The sequence below is a fragment of the Uloborus diversus genome, chromosome 8 (genome assembly GCF_026930045.1).
Source record: "Uloborus diversus isolate 005 chromosome 8, Udiv.v.3.1, whole genome shotgun sequence".
NCBI classification, from domain to species: Eukaryota; Metazoa; Arthropoda; class Arachnida; order Araneae; family Uloboridae; genus Uloborus; species Uloborus diversus.
The window spans coordinates 127093484-127113363 of NC_072738.1; the positions used below are offsets into that span (position 1 = coordinate 127093484).

Sequence of the window (19880 nt, forward strand, 5' to 3'; positions counted from 1 at the left end):
AAAAAAAAGATTGGGCAGCGCTAGTTTACATGAGTATAAACAATAAATAAAATGCATGCTTGTCTTTATTGTTTAATACTGTAGTACAGTAAGTGTAATTAAAAATATATCAATATTAACTTATTTAGCAATTTTTTAATACCTAGTGAAGTTCCTCCCTTTTTTTCCTTCAAAACACACCAGCGAAGTGATTTTTTTTCAAAAATTTTACCGTTCCGAGGGCCAAAATAAATAAATAAATAAATAAATAAATAAATAAACAAAGTAAATAAATAAATAAAATAATAATTATTATTAAAAAATAAATAATAAACGCTGTTATATAAGCTATTTTTGACGAAGCACAAAACATACTCTGACATGAAATAAAAGATACATGCCACATTCTGTGTGCATCAATTGCAATTAAAATTTTTATTCCTTTTCGATTTAAAATGCAAAGCAAATTTGAAATTGGCATTTTATTCTGCACGCATATGAATTTTTTATGAAGAAAATAATATTTTTCTAATAAAATGCATTCTGCGAAATCAGAAGAAAAAGTTATACTAATTCAACGAGCATAAAATTACTTTCAGGAATTCATTATATGTAGGAGTTTTGTAGTTTGAGCCTTGAATTTGTGTAATAAACTTCATTTTGAATTAATGAATGCGTATATCCTAATACTTAGTTGTTTTCTAGTAACCCAAATGCAGTTTAAAAGACTCAGTGAAAAACAATTTCGATTATCTACGAATTAAGACCAACTCGGCATTTCAAAGTTTTCAGGGAATAAAGGAGGAGGGAGGGGAGGGAATAAATTCAATACATTTTAAAGGGAAAAACAACAAAAAACATACAGAAATGTATAAAACACCGTTTTCAAAATTCAGGAAAGAAAATTTGCTTTTTCTTCAAATGTGAGAAAACGTCTGAATGCAAAATTCAAAGTAATAAAAAATAATGCTAAAATATTTGCAGTGGGTAAAAATAGACTGCGTCGGCCGGGAGTCGAACCCGGGTCAACTGCTTGGAAGGCAGCTATGCTAACCGTTATACCACCGACGCTCGAGGACAAGAGATATAGAAAAAATATATAACCTAATTTTAATAGGTCATTCAATATTATTTCTTTTAGTTTAATCATAATGCTCAGAGAATATTCTTCCAAAATTTTCTATCTTTTCTAATAATTTCAAGTTTTAATTGAGAAGAAAAGTGAATGCTAAACATTGCAGCATAACTATTTTCCCATTCCAAAACTTCATTTCTCTGCTGCCATCTATTGATGGAAAACTGAGATTCTGGATGAAAATGAAAGAAAAGGTTAATAATAATAATAATAATAATAAAAAATTGGTAGAAATGCTGTTTATTTGTTTTTAAATTTAATTTTGGAACATTATAATTCAGGAAAAAAAAATCAGGACAGCAGGCCCCGTAGCTTGTAACGTTGTAACTAACTTCTCAAATTATAAAATATATAACAGATTAATGAAAATAATTTTAAGCTGTGTAGACATTTAAAAAATTGGTATTTTGAAAATAAAAAGTTTGAAACGGAAATTATTTGCATTCTCTATTTTTTATTTACAGGATTGTTCAATTTATCAATGAATTACATTTACAAAGTTTGTCGTTCTCAGTTCGAATACTGCAATGGGGTCGTTTCCAAAATTTTAAAAGTATTTTTTTCTGAAAGAGCGCGCTTAAAAACATAGGATGTGACCATTTTTTAAATAATTTATTTAAGTTTAATATTTTTAAAAAATTACTTAAATCGGTGCGCTTTCATTGTTTACACTTCTGTCGTGTGACATCACAAATGATGAAATGCCATTCAGTGTTGCTATTCACAGTGAGATAAAAAGTGAGAGTGAGATTTTTTTTCTTTTGTTGAGGAAAAAAAATATTGGAATAATTTCCTTTCTGGATACATCTGAGAGAGTATTCTATTCAAAAATACCTATTTGAACGATGACATTACTGACTTCAATGATGTGATAAGTGCAGAGAAATTGAATAAGGATTTTCATAGCAGTAGTTACTTTAATTTTTTTAACATTTATTTTTTTGGCTAAATTACATTATACAGTACAGAGTGTTTATTGTAAATTGGAGCCAGAGAAACATTATTATCATTTCAAAATGTCAAAAAAAAAAGTTATTTTTAGCTTAGAAAAAATATGCGCAATTATATGCGGTGAAACATTTCTATTTTCTTCGACTTGTTTTGAAACATTTAACAGATCAGCGACGGTTTTTTTTGGGGGGGGGGGACAAAAATCGGTACAATCTCTCCACGGTCAGGGGCGCACCGATGGGAGGTCACAGGAGGTAACTGTGAGCTCCCAAAAATTTCTTTATTCGGTAAATTTTGTCTGACGATTCCACAAAATTATCATCCTTCTGCAAAATTATCATTATTCGGAGGTATTTGGAGTTCCGTTCGGCAAACATCATCATTCGATGAAATTGCAGTTCCATTCGGTAAAATGATCATTATTTGGCAAAATTCGGAGTTCCATTCGGCAAATTGAGATTTTTTTTTTTCAATTTTGCTAGGGGATTCAAAACTGCCCACCACAAATGTTCTACGTGAATCTACGATAGATATGGGGCCCCTAAAATTATGCAACGGGCCCCCAAACCAGCAAATCCGCCACTGTTTCGAGTCCTTAGAAAATGGGGCGTGACTTAAGAGTGAGCGAATTCTGGATTTTTGAAACTCATTTGGTACTGATTTAATGAGAGAATGCTTGGTAAGCAAACGTTGACAGTTGATGAACCTTGAAATCTGTGAAAAATTTATAAATAAATACTTAAAATAATCAGTACCACCAATAATCAGTACAAAAGTATTGGAATGCAGCAATGAAGTTCGCCAAAAATTTACAACAGACAAATTTTAGAGATATTGTATGGTTTGTATTGCATTTTTCTGCTCAGTATAAATCTTCTACGCTGCCTTGAAGGCCTTTCCCAGGCATAAAGATGCGTTTTGGAAGTCAACCAAGGTCAAGTGTATATCCCGAATCGTTCCGCTCAACTCCACTCCAGTGAAACTGGAGCGAATCTCCAAGAGAAAGTGCGGCCTACCTTTTATCACGGTGACTTTTAATGACCATGCACAAAAATTTCGTCACTTTTTTTTCTCTGGTGAGTGAACAATATGCTTTCAGCTCTATTTACCGACATGGTCCTGCTTTTTTATTTTTTGGACCATTGTGCAAAACATGATTCATACGCTTCTTACTCAGGTTGGAGATTTGCGATGGAAGCCGGAATGAGTCATGTTTTGTGCAAGAGAAGAAGGGTTTTTTAACCTCTTATTTTTACGCAACAATTCGCGTGAACAGTGCTCGAATTTGATCATCATCGAAAAGTGACCTGAACACCCAGTTGTCCTCATTTAAACTAAGTCATGATCTAATCCAGGGTTGGGTCAGGAGGGTTATGACTAAGGTAGTCCTGTTTTCAGATATTCTGTCCCGTTGTCCCCGCACAGACTGATCCCGTTTTTGTGAAAAGACAGAATGGAACATTGAATACTTCAACCAAAAGTCACTGGGTTAACCTGTTTAGTAATTTTCATACCAATAATCTAAATGCTGCATAATTGTTTAATATCTTGCCCAGCACTGGGCAGATGTAGAAAGGGTATTTTCGGAAATGAAAGGCTAGTGTACCAGTGAAGAAGCAGTTACAAATCAAGTACTTAAAGCAATAGTGATTTTAAAAATAAAATGTATGAACACCTAACAATAATTTCATTCTTATTTATAATCAGCGCCAAATGTACTCAAACAAATTTGTACATTACAAAATCACATCACTTCTTCTCTTTTAAGTGTTAATTTCTCCTTTTATCGGTCATAAACTGTGCGTAAAAAATCCCCACTGTTTTTAAATATTCACTTGCAAATGCCTGAAACTGGTAAATGTACCGTTTTTTTTTTTTTTTTGGGAGGGGGGGGGATGATTCCCAAAGTGGATCATTACTAGTGGATACATGCTATGAAAATGAAAAAATCTCATCGCAACCTTTTGTGGATACATGGCATAGGTGTACAACCAGCATAGGAAACATTATAAGGTACGAAATAAAAAAAATACCTTTTTGTATTTCAAAGTATAGTGATGAGGCACAAAAGTATTTCCTTTAGTTGGGATTGTATAAGTTTCCAAAAGTTAAGTTACAATGTATGGGTTTAAATATATGGATTACAAAGGGTTGCAATAAGTTACAAAATGTCTGCTGCGTTAGGGGTACGCGACCAACTTAAATTTTGAGTAAGACTTTCACCATAGCTTGCGTCCCCCCCCCCCCCAAATCTTTGCCTTTCAATAGAGATCTTGCGTTCTTGTGGTTTTGTTTGAAATTCTTGGTTTTTGGGATTTATATATCGATGGAAAAGATACATTCATTGAATATTTTAAAGACAAAACATAATATATTTACTAAAATATAATTTTTTGGCTAAGAAATCTAGAATAAAGGTTTATTTTAAGCACCAGCATCAATTTTTAGTTATTAAAATTGTTTAGTATAAAGGATGTAGTGTAGTGGCTACATCATACTTTTGGATAGAAATTGAGCCCTGCATTGAACAAATCCCATTCCTTCATACATTCATTTCTCCTGCATGATGAAAAAGAAAAATTACGAAAATCTTGTTACCGACTGTCAAAATCACAGAGAGAATGCGTCGCTTCCCAATCTTCATTGTTTTAATTAAAAATTGAGCAACACAAACCTTATACATAAAGAAAGACGACTTCAAAGGAATAAATTAATTTTACATGACATTCTTCGTGTCTCTTTTGAAATGGATTCCCATTCATTTTCGTTGCCATGACAACAAAAAGGCTTTCGTGACTGTCATTCCTATTCGTGTTTCAGATTACTAAAGATAGTATTTAATGCTCTAAGATTCTCGAAGCCTCCCTTAAGAGCGTGAATAAATTCGAACTAGTAGAAAACAACACGATTTTGAACGAAGTCGATTCTGATAAGAGGATACAAAATCTATTACGAGACAGAAAGAAAAAGAAGTAAGGTTTTTTTTTGTCTGGTCGTTTCTATCGTTACGACAGTTAAAATTGAGATATGCAAATAATCAATCTTTCTATTTTAAGTTACTGAACATTTCAGAAAGTAAAAAGCTTGTCTGATTTGAAGATAGCGAAAAATCTTTAAACGTAAGAGAGAGAGAGAGAGAGAGAGAGAGAGAGAGAGAGAAAGAGAAGAGAGAGTCCCACCTTTTTTTTTTTTTAATATCAAATGATAAAGTTTTTTATTCACCATAATTATTGATTGAAGGGGAAAATACCTCTAAAAGCAAGTAAAGTTATTTAGGAACTATTTCTTAAACGTTTTGTTATTTAATTTACTCTTGTACACATTTTAAACAAAAAAATCGATATTTTATGATTGATGTTTTAATCACAATCGCTATTTTCTCCGTAAAGCTTATCAATGTCGTATCTTTAGTCACGAAATTTAAATTTTACAATAAACTTAGATCAAATTGACCCAAATTAAACTTTATGCCTTAAGCCTCTATTTCATCAATATCTTAAACCGTAATGACAAAAAAGATTTATTTATTTATTTTAATTTTGATTTACAATTTAATTTAATGAAAAATTTCCTCGTTGTTCGTTGTCACGTACTATAACTAATTTAGTGATTTAAACCAAACATAAGTAATGTGTACATACTATGAATTCCGTATCGCTAATGCTCAAAAGAATTTCTAGGAAGTTAAAAGCTGGAAAAATTGCTTGGTGATTCCAAGCGTCACCAAATCTAATCTTTAGATTGCGCCAATAAATAAACATAACTATATCGTATGTTTTGCATTCGTTTTCTTAATTGTAATACTATTTTAAACCTTCTGACTCTTTCTATTATAGTTTTTAAAGTTAATTAATGTATCTTTCTATCAACTTATTTGTTGATTGTTTGCATTGATTTGATTCTTTTAGACATTAAAAAATGAATAAATAACATTATTTTTGCATTTCCCTTAATCGTAATAATATTTTAAACTACTATTAGATTGCTTATATTAGAATTTATTTTTTAATTGATTGATGATTGTTTCAACCAACTAATTTGTTAATTAGTAGATTATATTAACTTGATTCCTTAGACGTAAAAAATAAATAAATAACATTGCGTTAATTTAAGCATACAGAAACGTTGCTGTTGTTCCAGTTAAGATCTCATTTTCAGTTTAACAACTACCTAGTAGGTAATGCGCAGACTCTTTGAGTAGTTTGAGAAATGAAACTATTAACTGTACCACACCATGTAGTTCAACAGCACACCATATGAATGATCTACAGAATTATTGATGTCTGAGATATATATTTCATTAAATATTTCTCATCATCCCAGATATTTTTTTTTTTTTTTGGAAAATATTCAATTTATTAACTTTTTCAGATTATTTTTTTAACAGAACTTTGGGAAATGCTTTGTGAATTACTAAAATCCTAACAACTTTTTTTACAATTTTAATAATAAATGTTATACAATATTTTGTAAATAACTTGTGTGTGTGTGTGTGTGTGTGTGTAGGATTCATGAATCCTCCACGGCTGATGAGCTCTGGATTCACTCTTTTTCTATTCCTACTTAATAGCTGTTTGCATTTTTCCTTTTTATCATCATTTGTTATAATATTTGTAATTCTGTTTGCTTAATTTTATATATATATATATATATATATATATATATATATATATATATTAGGGTGGTCCTTATTTATACGGGAAAAAAAAAATTTCGGAATTCAACAAGTGACGCCCCCTAGTTTTGTGACACTATAATAAAAAGTAACGTGTGCAAAATTTGAACTCGATCGGTCAATAATAACACGTGCCCCTAGGCCGTTGAACTTTAACACTTCAGATAATTTTCCCACAAATCTTCGACATTTTACCTCAGACTCAGTACATTGTTTCTCCTAGGTTTGCAAAATATTTTTACAGTGAGGTCGCACTAAAATTAATCTTTATAATTACTTTATGTCATCTAAAGATTTTACGTTGAATAAGAATGAAGTAATGCTTTAGAAACTTTCCTTAATCGTACGCTCACCTCAATGTATCTTGATAGCATGTATTTTTTTCTAATAGTCTTGGACGGTCTGTAAAATAAATAGTTTTTGAGACTCATATCCGGTAAATTAGTTGCGAAATTCTTCGATTAGTATTTTGTGCTCCTCTTTCAGTTGTATCATCCACAATTTTCAGTATTTTAACGATCTTTCTTCCCTTTAAAGAGTTTCCTTCATTTTGCCGTGAATCAGGATCAAATAGAAAAAAAATCTTTTAGTATTTGTAGCTCATCAAACAGTTTTATTGACTCGTAATTGATTCTATGACGAGGAAGATTTTTACCAAGAAAGTATTCCAAATCATCTACAGTTATCTGAAATTTGTTAAACTGTCATCAGACACGTCTTCCTTATCACAAGCATTTTTTGGACTAGTGTTTTCCTATCTTCAAAGTTAATTCCTTCATCCAATACGTACAAAGCTACTAGTTTATCCCCTAAATACGATAAGTGATTTATAAATTTTCCAATCACTCCTTCTGCTGCATGTTTGTCGTCATTTTGTACGCTGCTAGTTTTTCAGACATATTATATTATTCAAAGGATCCTCGATTGGGTTGCTGCGAAAAACCATATCTTCATACAGCATTTAATCGTAAAACAGCATTGAAGAGCTTTCTTTTCATGTAAGGACAATTTAAATTGTTTCCTAAATATAAAAATTTTCAAACAAAAATTCCTTTTGCCACCTATGTGGCTCAGGGATAAGCTCCAGGTTGCCGAAAACATATCCCTATAAGAGGAAATTCAATAGGAAATATTATTACAAGTTATGAGAATTATCTGTAATCTTTCTCAATTCCGCTTTTTACGAACAATAAATAATATGTTATCAACTTCGTCTTTTAGAATTTAAGTGGTATGTGTACTTGATTGAAATGTTATAAATTCTGAATGATGGAGATCTTTCCACAAAATTTCGAAGCGCTTAAATAATTGAATATCTGATCTAGAACTAAGAAAGGCAAGAACTTCTTTAAGGACACACTCTACATACAGTACGATTTGAAGTGCATGATGATGGCAGTCCTAATGTAATATATCGCCGTTCAGTTTTTGCTCTAAAAAGTTGCATGCACAATTCATTCGTATTGCAAGTCGTTGTATCAAACACTACAGCTAGAACAGTTAGTAATAATGAGCTATCATATAAGATATCATAAGCAACTGAAGAAATATCTAAGGAATTCGGTGTAGCTGTTCAATATTAGGACCTGAAGCTATCACGGTAATCCTGTCGGCGTTCTTTTTCCAGTTACATCTGGATGTAGCTTTGTATCCCAGTGAATAACTACAAAATCCAAATTTAAATTCATGAAATTTAATTTTACCTCTCAAAGATTTTCTCTTGCTCTCAAGGAATGTACCATTGATCACTAGGTCATTTGGATTCAAATTTATTGCATCTATATAGGCTGGAACAACATCTTTATCCCTAATATGGCATTTGTCTAACAGTGATGAAAGGCGAGCAGATATCAATAGTTGTCAAGCTTTTTTGCATTGAGGTAGACCAGCTGTAGAAAACAAAAGTTCCAACAGTTCAGGATAGATATCCATTTCGGTTTCTAAATCTTGTGAATCGCAAGAATTTGATGATAATAAAAGACTATGTACTGAAGTAGAAGAAAAATAATTTAATGTATAGATTTCTACATTGTTCTGATCTGGATATTTTTTTTTTAATTTATATTTTAGCTATGGAAAATACAGTATATTTTTATGTTAGGAGTAATCGAGGATTTTTCGAAATTTATATTTTAAAAATTAAAAATTGTATAAGCATTTAGGTATGTTTATAACTAAAGAACAGCGAATTAAAATATTATTGCAATTACTTATATTTATAGCATTGAAACAATGCGACTCTATTTGCCACACCTATTACATACGCAGGGAATTTTGTAAATCAACACCCCCAAAGCCTGGAGGAGGCAATTTGTTACTGTCAAAGATCATTCATTAATGGCCTATAGAATCCCTTGTGTTCATCTTAGTGGGAAGAAACGTTCCCCTGCTGCTTGGTTCGAACAAGCGCAGAAGAGCGGTACGCTTGATCCAAGGCCATTGGTGTACATGTACCCGCTGTAACATGTTAAATTTTACAGAATGAAGGTGAGAGAATGGTCGGTCTGGAAGTAGCAGCACCTACTGAGGTTCAAAAGTACTTTAAATATAAAACGTTAGAATTATTTTTACATAAAAATGAGAAAATCCGCAATTTTTTCTTCGAAACTCAAAAAAGAGGGCCCTAGGGACACGTGTTAATATTCATGGATTGACTTAAAATTTTGCAGGGATCATTTATTTGTATAATGGAACAAATTGAGGGGGCGTCGCGTAAAATATCTGCAACTTCAAAAATAAGGACCACCCTAATATATATATTAAATTTGATTTACAACTGAATTTAATAGATCATTTTATCGCTATTCATAGAATTTCACATCTAACTAGAAGTAGCATAATTAATTTCCCTGTTGCTCCAAAATTTACACATTCTCTACATCTTTCTCACGGACAGTTCACCAAGTTTGTATATCGAAGCAGCACAGTGTGTGTTTTTTCCTTGAACTTTCAACATCATTTCGTATTCTGAGGAAACTGGGTTTGATGGTTTATGTGTAAATAACGAATCAGGTACAAGAAATAATGTTTCCAACACCTTTTCGCAAATGAAATGCTTATTGTCTTCCTTGTAAATGAAGTTTCAGAATTGAATATTTCCCTTTATCGCCAGCTGACCTAAATAGAAACGAACGGTTTGCTCATTTGCACCATTTTTCAGTTTTGTTTGTTGATGTTTTTTATTCTTGTTAAGTCTTTCTTTCTCTTTCTCTCTCTCTTCCTTTTTTTCCTCTCAAAAATAAATTATACGAAATGGTTTTAACAATTCCAATTACTTACACACGATTCTCAAGAATTCTTTCTGACTGTTTGTTATGCTTAGTAAAATGTACATAAATAGTTGTATATGTGTGTGCATGTTCCTTTACCAATCCAGTTTACGTTGGGTCTTCGCCAAATTTGGCGCAGAGGTCTTTTGATGCTCAAGAATTCACATGGGGGGGGGGGGGGTTCGCCAGGTAATCTGTAAAACGGAATGTCTTCGGCTATTTGAAATATTCACTAAAATTTTGAAATAAAAAAAAATCCAAAAAGGTCTAAATTTAAATTTTGAATCACAGAATTCCTTTTTCAACACTTTAACGGGAAATTTTACTCTATTTTTTCCCCTTTTTTTCAGCCTGATTGCTGAACATGCGTCACTTGACACAACTTCTATTTTCGAGGTGATTATTTTTTGAGATTGCTTACGTCACTGCCAGCCATTTATTTCTAATTGACAAAATATTCTTCATTTAGTGGCACTTTCGATTTAACGATCAACAGCATCGACGTTCTAAAGCTTTCAGTAGCTTTTTCTTATTTATTTAATTTTCGTTAAAATGAATTTTTTCTCACAAATTCGGTATGCTCAAAACTCCCCTAGTTGCTTCTATCTTTGTTCATATTTCTTTTTTAGTGTTGTACGGTGGTGAAGTTTTTAAAACTATATAACCATTAGGGTGAGTCATATTTTGCAATAAATTACTAATTTCTGCAGTAATGCATTATTAACTTCAGAAACCTAGCATTCAAAGCACAAGTTATCATGTTCTCTCAGCTTAAGCCATTTTCAGTCAGTTCTTTGATATTACGGAGATAATAATATTCTGTTATGATTATTATAATAATAATCAAAACAGGAAACCGACAAAAATTACAAAATTTTAGAAGCTAGAAAAAATAATTGAATCAAAAAAAAAAGAACCTACCAACTAATACGAATGCATTCATTTTTCTTAGTTTTTCACACTTAACCAGAAAAAAATAATTGAACTAATGTTAAAATTATTGAACTAAACTTATTACATTAGTTCAATATTTATCTATAAATTTTTGCTTCTCATAGAAGCCACCTAATGCCATAATGAGATATTTTTAAGTGCATCCTTTTTGAATGGGTTGTGGAGGAAAAATACTCTAAGTTCTAGAAATTATCCGCCCTCTTATTTAACTCTTACGAAGTTTCTCTTTTCTTTTCTTTCACTTTTTCATCAATAGTTTGGTTCAGAACCCCCCCCCCCCAAAAAAAAAACTCTTGCACCATAAAATTCAGTTAAAAAAAACAAATCACTCAATAAACCGCCATAAGCCTCAATGTGGTTCTTAGTAATGCGTCATAAAACTCAAAAAAAAAAAAAAATAATAATAATAATAATAATAACAAATGTATCCGGTATTGCAAACACATTTTCCCGAATGTAAAAAAAAAAAAAAATAGTTCAATTATTTTTTTCGCTTCTCATAGCAGCCATTTAATGCGGTATTTTTAGAGAGTATTTTTGAGCGGATTGTGGGGGAAAGTTACTCAAATGTCCTATTATTTAACTATTGCGAAGTTTCTCTTTTCTTTGCTTTCTATTTTCTATAATAGTTTGGCGCAGAGAAACCTAGTAGCTGTTGCACCATAAAACTCAAAAAAAAGAAAAAAAAAGGATCCGGTATGTCAATATCAATATGTCATATCTGTCTCTGAGTGCAGAAAATCAGATTTTTTCCAAGTGTTACATTTATGAGTGGGTTTCTCAAAAGCAATTTTTGCTTGGTCGGAAATCGTAAAAAAAAAAAAAAAAAAAAAAAAAAAAAAAAAAAAAAAAAAAAAAAAAAACCACATCTGCAAAACATGATGACAAAATTACGGTCTAAATTTCTCTTGAACTTGCTGCGCAAATCGTGGATCACATATATTTGAACAGCGTTGGAGGTTTTTCAAGATTATTTATCGTCCTCTGGGGAAAAGGCTTTCCGCTTGCCAGCAAATGATGATGACTTTCAACTAGATGGCAGCTGGGCTGAAATCCCTCGCCCGGGGAGTGTTCTATGGGTGGATGAGGTTCCAAGGGCATGACTTCGTTTCGAATGGAACACACTTGTAAAAGAGAAAATTACTTATTTTTTTGATGGGATATAGTATGGCTGGCGCCTGGTTGAGGAGTTGGCATTGGGGAAAAAAAAGTCGCAATAATGAAATAAATGAGTTCTTAAGAAATAAGGGAGGGCATCACACATCTTTGTTCTGAAAATATTATCATTGTTCTGAAAATATAAAGGATACAAGAGCACATTGAAAAAATATTACCACTAAAATAAAATTAAATTAAAATAAATAACATTAAAACTCTAATGATCATTATTTCTAACAGCTTGGTTCGCACTAAACGTGTAAAATAAAATCATTATAATATGACTTCTTCACCTCAACACTCAAAAATTGTTGTCGTTCTTAATATAGCAACACTAGAGTTATTCAAAAAACCTTTTTTTCAGCTAGAGTCCAGGATACTCTCTGTTTTTTTTAGACTTACTAATAGTATTATGCTGTAAATGTTGTAGCTTCTTACTCAATTTCTAAGAGGGTGCTCAATGACCCTTTAATTTACCATTAGCCGTAGCATAGAAAATGTCACAAATTTAGAAACATTTAATTTTCCCAGCTGTTGCCATAAATACAGACTTATTTAATAAGTCTTTTCAAAAGACCTATTAAAGTCCCTTCGGAATTTATAAAACTACATTTTTTAGACACTTTGTACTACAGTAGCCACACAGAAAAGGTTTTAGACTTTATGTTTCAAAAAAAAAGTATTAACAGATAAATCTTTTTAAACATGTGAAAATTAATTTCATATTTTGGAAATTCTTCAAATCTGTATCTGATTATAGTTTTATTACAAAATAAGCTTTTTTTTGTCGTAATAATGGTAGCGCTACCGATTTAATTTATGGATTTGTTTTGCTAGTTACCCCATACTATTCGAATTTTCGTTTTTCCAGATTGCCTTTCGTCGCAGTTGAGTGAACGAGGTCTACTACACTATATTTCGGTGAAATAAGAATACGAAGTTATGACCTTAACTGCGGCGACTTAAGGTGCATTAACACACACCAGTTTTGTTTATTGCTCAATGAAACAAAAAACAAAAAAATTGCTTTTTTTTTTTTTGGAAAATACAATATTTGTACTTCAGCTGCCTCAAATATGACACAAATTTCTTTTTATTTTTTCATTTTTTGAGTGACAGTAAAAATTCACGGTACTATATTCAAATGCAGGGGCGGATACAAGCTGCCATTTGAGGGGAGGGGGTCAAGCTCAAGGATATAATCTCAAGTACTTTATAAATAATTTAAAAAATGAATTTTGGAAACTGCATTCGCATATTTTAAATTAGTATTGGACTACATAACACCCTGTATACAGGGTGTTCCTTTTTAACCAGAAAGACCTCTATTTTCGCAACCGTTAGTCCTAGATGCGTACTTTCAATTGTAAAAATGTTCAAAATCAGATGCAGAATTAAGATATTGAAAATTTGAAGTGAAAATAAAAGTGAGTCAAAAAATATAAAGTGTAACTTTTTATACGGGCCCCAGGTCCCCTAACTAATGTTTAGGGAAATAATCTCCATCGAAAAACAATTCCAAGACAAAAAGTTTGAAACTAGTACGACCAATATTCACCGAGTTATGAAACGCAGCGTTTTGTGACTTACACCGCTTTACACTCGCCGTCAATAATACCTTTTGGGGGAAAATACAGCAGTTAACAAGTGTTTAAAAATATGCGTGCAGAGTGTGGTTTTCCAAATAGTTCGAGGTTTTGCAGTGTGTTTTTACGAATTACGGCATAACATTGCACGAATTTTTGAATAGCAATGAAAAATGTTGCTACCTTGTTTTTTTTTTTTTTTTTTACATGGACAACCTGTCATTCTTCTGAAAGGGCGATAAATTCCAATCTTATCTTTGTATGGTCCCTTAAAACTTTGAAATGGAATATCTCCTTGAGTTTTGGTCGCACAAAAGTCAAGTTTTTTGTGTCAGTAATACTTTTAATTGAGATTATTTCTCTAAATACATAAGTTAAGGGACCTAAAACTCGTGTAAAAAGTTAAATTTTGTAATTTTTTAATATTTTTAATTTTTGCTTCAAACTTTCAATATCTTAACTCCGCGTCTGGTTTTGAACATTTTTTGCAATTGGAAGTATGCATCTACGACTAACGGTTGCGAAAATAGAGGTTTTTGCAAGTTAAAACGGAACATGCATTACATGCATGAAATACAGGGTTACATGTATTTTATGTAACCCTGTACATGAGTTATGATAGATACCCACCAGGAGAGTCATTGCGCAAAATGTACCATTGAAATTATTAAAAGAATTGTTTCAGGGGACATCTCTCGTGAGAAATGTTGCACATATTTTGGGGACGGCACGCCATCGCTCTTATTTTCTTTTCATTTCATCAATGCCTACATATAGCACAAAGGACAATGTGTCTTCAAACAAAGCTGTTTTGCAGTCTGCATCTTTCTCAGACTTCAAAAGAAATAATAATAATCAAATTTGTATTGGCACAAAAAAAGTGGACTGATGAAAATATATATTTGATTTGTTCCCTAATGGTTACGTCGGCTTCAGAAAAGCTCGTTTTTTCCTCAAGCTAAAGTTATGGCAGAGCTTTTCCCAGACGAAATAATGTCGGTGGTTTGGGGTCGGGGGTAACGACCCCCATGACTCTTTCCCTGTATCCGCCCCTGTCAAATGAGCGACACGACACGACGACCTGTTTACGAGGCGTGAGGCTTGAGGAGTTGCAAGAACGAAGTAAATTGCCAATGAAACCATATTCTCTTATCCCCTGTGTGCGCTCTAAGTACAGGGAGTCAGAGTGTAGACTCACTGTACAGTGCACACACAGGCAAGGTCAACGCACTGTTCCATTCATTTACATGCAACATGACTCAAGTCAAATCTTTCCATTTTTAAAGGCAATCTTCATTTTAATTCCACACATTAAAGTTCTTATATTACAAAAGAATGTTTCATTATGATTTATGAATTTCTTAATGTTACCACAATAGAAACACGATTTGCAATTCAATTCAATCAACACAACAAAGAAGTACTTTCGAATGCGCTCTCAGTGCCAGAAACAAAATCAATTATAATGGAAAATTAGACTTCAGAATCATCATCAAAGACCTCATTATGTCGTGCCCGAGAAAGATAACAGGATTGAAGGACCGCTTTTAATTGGTTGCGAAAAAAAGAACAGCCTATCAGCGCGTAGGCGACAAGGAGTGCACTTAACCAACCATTTTTTATTTGGTGGTTACACCAACGCATTCACGTAAAAAGGTCACAGTTCCATGTCACGTCAACTGGTTTCGGCAGCGCTGTTTTTACTTTTTAAATTGCAGGTATTCTATATAGTGTTTTCCAATTAGTGACGCGCACCTTTGCGATGCGACAGAGTTAGGAGAGACAGGTAATTGAATGTTTCCTGCCATGATTTCAGCCGGCGCAATGAATGAGCTCAGGGTGTATGATTTCGAATAATTTACTTCAAACCATTTTTACCATCCAGTCATTATTAAACGTTTGTGAAAGAACTAGGAATGCAGAGAAAATGAAGGAAAAATGACTGACCCCGGTTCTGACTCTGGGAATTTCAGAGCCCTCGATTCCGACTCCTTTAGCACAAAACCAGTTCGACTCCGACTCTGACTTCGCAAGCACTGGCAGAGTTGCGGACTTTGGAGGAAAATGACTAACTCCGACTCGCTTGAAATCTTAAACCTTCGACTCCCGACTCCGACTCTTTTACCTAAAATCCAGTCCAACTCCGATTAGTTGACTCCGATTTTGCAGCCCTGGAAAGAACTAGTATTATTTAACCCTTTTTGATCCTCAGATTCCAAATGAAATTATTTTAACGTGCCATCAAACTTTGAGAGTGAATTACAGAATTCTACTTATGCCAAATGAAAGGCTTAAGGACTTTTGTTCTGAAATAAATTTTTTAACACACACACACACACACAATATACATGCATGTGTACAGGGCTTAATTTATAGCGAAAGAAGTGCGGGAGCCCTACAGTCTTCATAACTTATTTGAATGCGTAAATAGTCTGAATATCTGAACTCAATCCAAAGTAAAAAAATATACGAAGTTGAAAATAAGTTCAGGAGATAAGCTCCTGTGAGCTCCCACATGCTTTTTGTGCCTTTGATCAGTATCCGGTTAAGATATTGGGGGCCCTATGCCAACGCTTTTTTGCCCCCTCCTCTCCTGTGATCAAATCTTACAGTTGACTGAAACAATTTTACCTTTGGCTAAAACAATTTTAGCCATTTGGAAACCCCTTAAAATCGGGGGCCGTAGGTCATGTCCTAGTTGGCGTATTTGGTAATCAGGCCCTGCCTCTGATAATGATTTATCTAAGTTTGAGAAATGTCAAACTTCGTAGTTTTTTTTTTTTTTTTTTTGTGCTAGTGTTTTTTGAGATTTTATTTCTTCACTTTGAAAAAGAAAAAAAAAATAATTTGAGTTTTGTCATCTTGAATTCAAATTATGTTTTTCGCAATCACGAGTGTGTGTGTATATGTAAGCGTGTGTGTTTGTGTGTGGGGTATGTGTGTGTAGGCATGTGTGTTTGTGTCTGTGTGCAGGCATGAGTGTGTGGGTAGTTGCGTGTATGTGTGTGTGGGGGTATGTGTATGTGTGTGTAGACATATGTGTTTGTGTCTGTGTGCAGGCATGAGTGTGTGGGTAGTTGTGTGTATGTGAGTGTGTGTGTGTGTGTGTTTGTGTGTGGTAGGTGTATGTATGTGTGTGTAGGTGTATATATGTATATGTGTGTAGGTTCGTGTATGTATGCGTGTAAGTGTAGGATATTGACGAAACCTGGAGACGGTTTTCGCTAGAGGTGTAGCATCGTGAGGACCCGGTCGACGGTGATGCCGCGGAGGGTGGAGGTGGGAAAAATGATAGGAACGTCAAAAACAGTCAAATGAAAGCAATAAGCAATAGTGATTGCTCAAAAAAAAAAAAAAAAAAAAAAAAACAGAGAAAAGTGTTAAGTAAAAAAAATTAAAACTCTGGTGGATTTAAGTGTCTCAATGAGGAAATGGCGTCCGTCAACTTGACAAGGAAAACTACTATCTTCATTTAAGATTTCTGCAAGAAATGTTAGCACTTTCCTTTAGGCATTCTCCGATGACGAAGAGGTTCTTTTGTCACCCTAACTTCCGGGTAGCGAAAGTAATATAGGTTGGATGTCCACATTCTACACACAACTTTCGGAGATTTCTTTCGCAAATAGCCTGCCTAATATAGATGGCTCAAGTCTTAAAGTCCTTTTTACTGCATTCTTGGCAATAAATTTTCGTCGATCCACTTGGTATAGTGACTTGCTGCATGAGAAAAATGGTTTTGTGTTCCATTCTTCCTTCTTCTTGGTAATTTTTTTGCTAGTCCATGTCAGATAGACTCCTTGAATTTTAAATCAGGCTTCAAGACGTAAAGGCTAAACGTTTCGATCATCTTTGCAAGTTTACATTGAAATTATGGACAATTCTGGTATCTTCTGTTCTAAGTTTATCTAATAAGTCTACAGAGAACGAATAAGGTCAAAATGTCCGATTTAATAAGTAGTCAAAATTGACCAATGAATGTAAATGGAATGAACTAAGGTCGCATTGGATTCGATAACAGTTGTGATCTGATGAAACCAGGTCACTGATTGAAGTTAAAATCCTAATGACTGAGGAAGAATGGTATTGGCTAAAAATATTAATGAGAATTATTAAATAATATAATGACTAAAAAATACAAAAAAATTGAGGGAATGCAATTGACTTAGAAAAAAATAATGATAAGAAAGCAATGTAATGACTAAAAGAAAATACTAGTGCGAGAGAAAAGGTGCTATTGAGAAAAATAGAAATATTAATGATAAGAAAATACCATTATGCCTGAAAAGAAATATAATTGACGAGGGAGGATGCCATCAACAAGAAAGTAATATTAAAGATGACTTAGAGTAAAATTTTAGTCAATAAGGGGAAAATCCAGAGATAGGGTAACGACCCCGGTAATTGGCACTTTAAGAGTTTGTCCTAAAACTTACCTATGGTTTCATTACTTAGAAAAAAAATATTCATTGCAAATATTTTTGTATCAAAGAATGCACATCTGTGCATCTATTTAGTTCACTAAAAGCAAAAACATTTGAATATATGTATATTGTTATAAAAAATATATGTATAAAAAGTTACCAAAATCACCGGTAATTGGCACTTGATACTCCAGTGTATGACACCTTGTGATCCAGTGATTGGCACATGTTAACAGAACTGGAAAATCACTTTATTTTTCACTTTTAGGTTACATAAAATTTTTATCATCATAAGAAACATAATTAATGTTAATTAAAAGTAGGTGATTTTACATAAATTAATGTCAAATCACGAATCTTGACGTTGAAAAAGTATTTTAGAGAAATGAAGATAAATTTGGAGTGTTACATGGAAAAACTATCGAGATTATTGTTGTTTTATCAGTCGGTATATGCAGTTTTGATTTTACGAATTATAACTCTTTCCACAGAAAAAGGAACATTAAGCCGATGATTTTAAGGGACCATAAAAAATGAAACGATTCTCTACAGTCACATACAACGTATTTGTTTTTTATTGTTTCTCTTAAAAATTTAACAGTAGATTCTATAGGATTCAAATCAATAGTAGAACCTATATAATATTGTTGCTGTAAAAGTATCAGAAATTGAACTAGTGACACATTGCCCAACACATTAGTCACTATAGGCACGTGCCAATTACTGGGGACTCGCAAAACTGAAGCACCACTAAATGGCATTCATCATTACTTCAAAAATCCAAAAACGGACAAAAACACACTTCTACCCCCTCAAAGTAACCCCTTTAAACTAAACAAAACTTTTGACAACCAAAATTTAAAATATATTTTAAGTCAGATATTTTAATGGATTGATGCGCATGCTCTATTTAAGCCAGAGAAAAAGCTTTTGCAGCAAAAATGGCTGATTTGACACAAGCCACAATTGTTTCTTTTCCCTATACACTGCTACCATTTAGTAACATGAATTGAAGATATAATCTTTAAAGTAAATGTACATTCAGTTGGTAAATAGCCTTCTACTTTCAAAAGATTGGATATGAATCTTTTTTTTTTTTTTTTTTTGACATTTTTGTTGAAAGTGCCAATCACTGGTGACCTGCCAACCTATGCCCAAAAGTGAAATAAATTATGTTCTAAATATAACAAATTAGTGAAATGACTAAGAAAAAATTATAGCGTCAAAAATGTTGCACAAACGAATAGAAATGGGAACGGAATGGGTGCAATACAATAACTACAGGATTATTGTCTAGCCGCTTAAAAAGTATGAAATGAAAAATATCAAACCAATTATTAATCCCGGACGAAAGCTTTTGCTCATTCTACCGAGAAAAACTTTCAGAATTGAAGTATCGCTGAACAACTTTTCATTTCACCAAAGCGATCAGAAATCTCTGTTCCATTCGAATCTCCGCAGTGTGGTTTCGAATCCGCCTGCGTGAGATTATTCCATTTCCACCGTGGTGTTGCATTTACCGCCTGAACAGGTGCCTAATGAAGGCAGGAAAAAGGTAACCTTCAAAACTCTTCTCGCTTTCACCCAACCGTGAAAATTTCACTACTCAGGTAATGGTTTTTGGGAGGATTGGTTGTAAATGAGTTGCGAGAATGGAATTCTAATTGCCGGACTTTTTCAATGGTGGAGTCGTGAAGGAAACGTTTGAAGACTTTCGTTTGTTTGATTGAAAGGAAAAATCTGTACAGTCAT

At 33.0% G+C, this 19880-nt stretch overlaps 1 non-coding gene across 1 annotated transcript; it reads right to left on the minus strand.

The window, feature by feature from the left end:
* Window positions 1-978: 978 nt before the first annotated feature.
* Window positions 979-1050, minus strand: Trnag-ucc (transfer RNA glycine (anticodon UCC)). Its single transcript has one exon. It is a non-coding gene; the product is annotated as a tRNA-Gly (tRNA).
* Between the last annotated feature and the right edge of the window lie 18830 nt (window positions 1051-19880).